The sequence below is a fragment of the Mustela lutreola genome, chromosome 4, assembly GCF_030435805.1.
Source record: "Mustela lutreola isolate mMusLut2 chromosome 4, mMusLut2.pri, whole genome shotgun sequence".
NCBI classification, from domain to species: Eukaryota; Metazoa; Chordata; class Mammalia; order Carnivora; family Mustelidae; genus Mustela; species Mustela lutreola.
Window position 1 is genome coordinate 150,530,612 of NC_081293.1, and position 6,291 is coordinate 150,536,902.

The 6,291-nt window shown below is 42.4% G+C and overlaps 1 pseudogene; it reads left to right on the forward strand.

Moving 5' to 3' along the window:
• Nucleotides 1-2,820: 2,820 nt before the first annotated feature.
• LOC131829509 (large ribosomal subunit protein eL6-like) lies at nt 2,821-5,868 on the forward strand (annotated as a pseudogene).
• Nucleotides 5,869-6,291: the final 423 nt, after the last annotated feature.

Below are 6,291 nucleotides of genomic sequence, written 5' to 3' on the forward strand. Positions count from 1 at the left end.
CAACCAGAGGAGGACGAGCTTGAGGGGAAGAATAGATAAAGATGGCCAGTCCTAACTGTGGGGGACCCTGCCTGGTTTGGGGATTCAGATGAGATCAGCAGCATTCGGGGTGGTAGGACAGTAGACTGTTTTGGTGAGTCAATGCCACCAGGTGGCAGTATGAGCATGCTGGAAAGCCAAGGTCAGGGCTTCGGGCTACATGGGTACCTGAATGCAGGTAGGTGAATCAAAGGTATACACTTCCATCGTTTTTTTTTTTTTTTTTTTTCCCTCCCTTGGCCAACTCATCTTATATTAACGTTAATCTTTTGCAGCTTTATATAAGTTCTTGCTTTATATGGCCCCTTATATTCGACAACCCTAAATATAAAATATTGGAGCAGAAGAAACCAGATTCAAAAAAATATTTTTAAGTTTTAATTAATTTATTCATTTTTTTAAGTAATCTCTGAACCCAACATGGAACTTGAACTCATGACCCCAAGATCAAGAGTTCAGCTTGTCTGACTGAACCAGCCAGGTGCCCCCTCTAAAATTTTTTTTATTGAGATAAAATTCACATACCCTAAAAATTAAAATTAAATTAAAATTAAAAATAAAAAAATTTAAACTATTTTAAACTGCATGGTTGAGTAAGTTTTAGTGTATTTACAATGTTCTACAATCATTATTATTGTTATTTCCAGGATATTTGTATTACTCCAAAAGGAAACCCTGTACCAGTTATGTAGTCACTCCCTATACTCCCTTCCCTCCATCCTCTAACAACCATTAATCTACTTTTTGTCTCTCTGCATTTGCCTATGCCGTGCACTTCATATAAATGGAATTATACAATATGCAACATTTTTTTTTTTTTTAATTAAGTGGGCTCCATGGTCAACATGGGGCTTGAGCTCACAACCTGAGATCAAGGGTTGCATGCTCTGCTGACTGATCCTGAACCCCGGGATCATGACCTGAGCTAAAGGCAGACACCTAACAACTGAGCCACCCAGGTGCCCCTGCAGCACATTTTTTTTTTTTAAGATATTTATTTATTTATTTGACAGACAGAGATCACAAGTAGGCAGAGAGGCAGGCAGAGAGAGAGAGGAGGAAGCAGGCTCCCTGCTGAGCAGAGAGCCGGAATGCGGGGCTCCATCTCAGGACTCTGGGATCATGACCTGAGCCGAAGGCAGAGGCTTTAACCCACTGAGCCACCCAGGCACTCCAGCACATGTTTTTATTTATTTATTTATTTATTTATTTAAAGATTTTATTTATTTATTATTTGACAGAGAGAGATCACAAGTAGGCATAGAGGCAGGCAGAGAGAGAGGGGGGGGGAAGCAGGCTCCTTGCTGAGCAGAGAGCCCGATGCGGGACTCCATCCCAGGACCCTGAGATCATGACCTGAGCCGAAGGCAGCGGCTTAACCCACTGAGCCACCCAGGCGCCCCTCCAGCACATGTTTTTAATGGCAAGATTTTTCTATGGTGCCGAAATAAAGCCATGTTCCATCTAAAATATCTGAGTTTATACAGGATGGGAAAAACGTACAGTTTTGAAATAATTAGTAACTCTAACTTGCCTTAATATTTTATAACAGAGTTTTAGGGACTACCCAAATGGGGTTTCCCTGACTTCTCGAACAGGAACACACCTTAATTCTTTTCATTGCAATGAGATAGAGACTAAAGGATAGAAGCAACAAAGACTGACGAATGCGGTTCATGTCCCCTTAATTCCTTAGCAAATAAAAAGCAAAGTAGGGGCCCCTGGATGGCTCAGTTGATTAAGCATCTAAGGTCATGATCTCAGGGTCCTGGGATCAAATCCTGTGTTGGGCTCCCTTCTCAGTGGGGAGTCTGCTTCTCTCTCTCCCTCTGCCCCTCTCCTAGCTCATGCTCCCTATCTCTATCTCTGTTTCAAATAAATAAAATCATTTCTTAAAGAAAATGATCTCATTTAAATCATTTGAGAGAGAGAGATGCACATGGGAGAGAGAATGAGCAGAGGGAAAGGCAGAGGGAAAGGAGGCTCCCCACCGAGCCAGGAGCCCGACATGGGGCTCGATTCCAGGACCTCGTGATCATGACCTGAGCTGAAGGCAGATGTTTAACCATCTGAGCCACCGAGGCACCCCTCAGATAAATAAAATCTTTAAAAAAAGAAAAAAGAAAAGCAGTATCCAGACATGACCCATCATTTATTCAAGCTCCTGTTAAAGGCAGGATTCTTTCTGTAGTCTTCACAGTGTTGAGCCCAGACTGTTGACAACTGGTCCCTGATAGGTTTTGCCCATGGCTCACAGCACTGACACTTATGGGGAGAGCTGAGCGTTTATCAGCAACAGTTGAGGGAAGCAGGGAGAGGGGTTTGGCCTCCTTTCATAATCTTCCCAATGGTAGAAATTGTGAGTTAACAGCAATGCTTAATCCCATCTTTTTTCATCTTATTTGGGATACATAGAAAATAGATTCTCTTCAAGTGGTTTTAAAAGATTTTATTTATTTATTTATTTGTCAGAAAGCACACAAGCAGACAGAGAGGCAGGCAGAGGCAGAGAGAGAGGCAGACTCCCTGCTGAGCAAGGAGCCTGATACGGGACTCTATCCCAGGACCCTGGGATCAACTTGAAGTGTTTTTATAGCTAACTATATCAAAAAGAAAAGCAAATTATATTTCTGACCTCAGGGGACATAAGCCCGGTACTTAAAGATGCTTCAAATTCTATCCTAAATGGAATATCACCTTCTCTGTTAGTGAAGGGCACAGATCTTTCTTTAAACTAGCTGTTAGTTCTTCTGTTGACCATGAAAAAGAAAATCATTACTAGTAGGTGGAAGGGGTGTCAGGCCCAGGAAGGTTTTTCTGTGCAGCTTCTGGAGTGTTGAGTTAACATCTTCACTAGTTAAAACACAGAATCTAAGACGTGTGTGCTTTAAAAATTGGAATTAATAGAAGTAAAAATGACTTTAATGTAGGGAGAAAGTGACTCCACCTAAGTCATAAATTGTTATAATAGGGAAATCCAACCGTATCTTGAAAACTACAAAAAAATTCTGATTATATAAAGTGCAAACAAAAGGCAAGCATGGGGGACACCTGGGTGACTCAGTCAGTTAAGCATCTGCCTTTGGCTCAGGTTATGATCCCAGGGTCCTAGGATCAAGTGCTATATTGGGCTCTTTGCTCAATGGGGACCCTGCTTCTTCTCCCTTTGCTCTCTGCTCCCCCTGCTTGTGCTTTCTCTCTCTCTCTCTGGCAAATAAATAAATAAATAAAAATCATTTAAAAAAACCCAGAACAAAACAAAACGAGACAAGCATAAATCCATGGAAGAGATTTTCATTCATTTAATATCATTTATTACGTATGTATTTTCTGTGTACTGTGATAGATGTATTATGATCAAGAGGATTGGGTTGCCCTTAAATATTCAATTCTGATTACATAATTTTAAATGACCACAATGAAGAAGGAAAGAAGGGGTTGTCTGAAGAAGGCAGTATGCTATTATGAGATATTTTCTGATTAGCTCAGATTCTAATACAAAATTTGTAAATGGTGGAAGTAAGGAAATATAACCAAGTATGAATAGGGAGAATGTCATAAATCTGTAAAAACGCTAAGGCCCCAAATGAGTTGAGAATTGCAGATCTGCTGAGGACAAATAAAAAGTTTATAAATCATATTTAGAGCAAAAAGATAACATGAGAATTAGGTCTGATGCCTGAGGCTAGCTCTGTAATGTGAACAAGTAGCAGAGTAAACAGAATTCTTTTGAGTCTCTCTTTTATGTCAAGGAGAATTTTTTTTTTTTTAAAGATTTTATTTATTTATTTGACAGAGAGAAATCACCAGTAGACAGAGAGGCAGGCAGAGAGAGAGAGAGGGAAGCAGGCTCCCTGCCGAGCAGAGAGCTCGATGCGGGACTCGATCCCAGGAACCTGAGATCACGACCTGAGCCGAAGGCAGCGGCTCAACCCACTGAGCCACCCAGGCGCCCCTCCAGGAGAATGTTTTTATACTTAAAAAGGTAAAAAGTGGCCTGGAAGGAACTGGAGCCTAAGATGGATGAGAAATGAAGTATAGAGGTCCAAATAATTTCAGTCAACTAGACTGCATGACCCGTGTCCTGCAAACTCAGTCCAGAATGAATAGTTGAACATTTGTGATTTTGAAAATCAAGGAGAATGACACCAAGATCAGATATCAGCAAATACAGTGGCAACTTTCTAAAAGAAGAAGATGGATTGCTTTCCTGTCTTGCAAGATGGCAGGCGAAAACGCCTAGAAGCCCGATACTAAGGAGAAGTAACCTGGAGCCAAGAAGGCTGATGCTGGTGGCAAGGTCAAGAAGGTTAACCTTGAGGGACGCCTGGGTGGCTCAGTTGGTTAAGCAGCTGCCTTCGACTCAGGTCATGATCCCAGCGTCCTGGGATCGAGTCCCACAGCGGGCTCCTTGCTCCACAGGGACCCTGCTTCCCCCTCTGACTCTGCCTGCCACTCTGCCTGTGCTTGCTCTTGCTCTCTCTCTCTCTCTGACAAATAAATAAATAAAATCTTAAAAAAAAAAAAAAGAAGGGTAACCTCGAGGCTAAAATGCCAAAGCAGGCGAAGCTCCATTGCAGCCGAAACCCTGTCCTTGTCAGAGGAATTGGTGGATGTTCCTGATTGGCTATGTAGTCCAGGAAGGCCATGTACAAGAGGAAGTATTCAGCAGCTAAATCCAGGATTGACAAGAAAAAGAAGGTTCTTGGGGTGCCTGGGTGGCTCAGTGGGTTAAAGCCTCTGCCTTCAGCTCGGGTCATGGTCCCAGAGTCCTGGGATTGAGCCCCGCGTTGGGCTCTCTGCTCAGCGGGGAGCCTGCTTCCTTCTCTCTCTCTGGCTGCCTCTCTGCCTACTTGTGATCTCTATCAAATAAATAAATAAAGAGGTGACTGGGTGGCTCAGTCATTAAGTGTCTGTCTTTGGCTCAGGTCATGATCTCAGATTCCTGGGATCAAGCCCTGCATCGGTCTCCCTGCTCAGTGGGGAGCCTGCTTCTCCCTCTCCCACTGATGCTCTGCCTGCTTGTACTCTCTAGCTTTCTCTGTCAAATAAATAAATAAAATCGTCAAAAAAATTAAATAAATAAATAAATAAAATCTTTAAAAAAAAGAAAAAGAAGGTTCTTGCTACTGTCACAAAACCTATTATTGGTGACAAGAATGGTAGTACCCGAGTGGTTAAACTCTGCAAAGTATCTAAGTATTATCCTACTGAAGATGTGTCTCAAAAGCTACTGAGCCACGGCAGAAACTTTCCAGTCAGCATTTGAGAAAACTGAACTAGCATCACTCCTAGCACCATTTTGATCATTCTTACTGAGCGCTACAGACGCTACAGCGCTACAGAAGCAACTGAGCACTGTCTTGCTAGCTGTGAAGAGACCTCTGGCCTTCAGTCAGGTTCCTCTGCATAGAACAACAGAAATTTGTCATTGCTACCTCCACCAAAATTGCTATCAGTAGTGTGAAAATCCCCAAACACCTCACTGATGCTTACTCAGGATGAAGAAGCTGTATAACCCTAGACACCAGGAAGGGGAGATCTTCAACATGGAGAAAGAAAAATGTGAGATTACAGGGTAGTGTGAGGTTGATCAGAAAGATGTGAACTCACAAATTCTGCCAAAAATCAAAGCTGTTCTCAGCTTCAGGGCTACCTCCTCTCTGTGCTTTTTCCCACAAATGGAGTTTACCCTCATAAACTGATGTTCCAAATTTCTTAGAAAGAGGGGTGCCTGGATGGCTCAGTATATTAAGTGTCTGACTTTGGCTCAGGTCATGAGCTTGGGGTCCTGGGACGGAGCTCCCTTCCAGGCTCTGTACACAGGGGGGAGTCTGCTTCTCCCTCTCCCTCTCTCTAAAATAAATAAATAAAATTAAAAATAAATAAATAAAATATCTTACAAAGAACCTAATTAAATAACTGATCCATTAAAAGAAAAGAAGAAGGGACGCCTGGGTGGCTCAGTTGGTTAAGCGGCTGCCTTCGGCTCAGGTCATAATCCCAGCATCCTGGGATCGAGTCCCACATGGGGCTCCTTGCTTGGCAGGGAGCCTGCTTCTCTCTCTGCCTCTGCCTGCCACTCTGTATGCCTGTGCTTGCTCTTGCTTCTCTCTCTATGACAAATAAATAAATAAAATCTTTAAAAAAAAATAAAAAATAAAAGAAAAGAAAAAGAAGAAGGTGGAGTGCTCAAACCCAATTTTGCTCCTGAGCAAGATTCAGGAGGGGATTATTTGAAGTATCATTTAG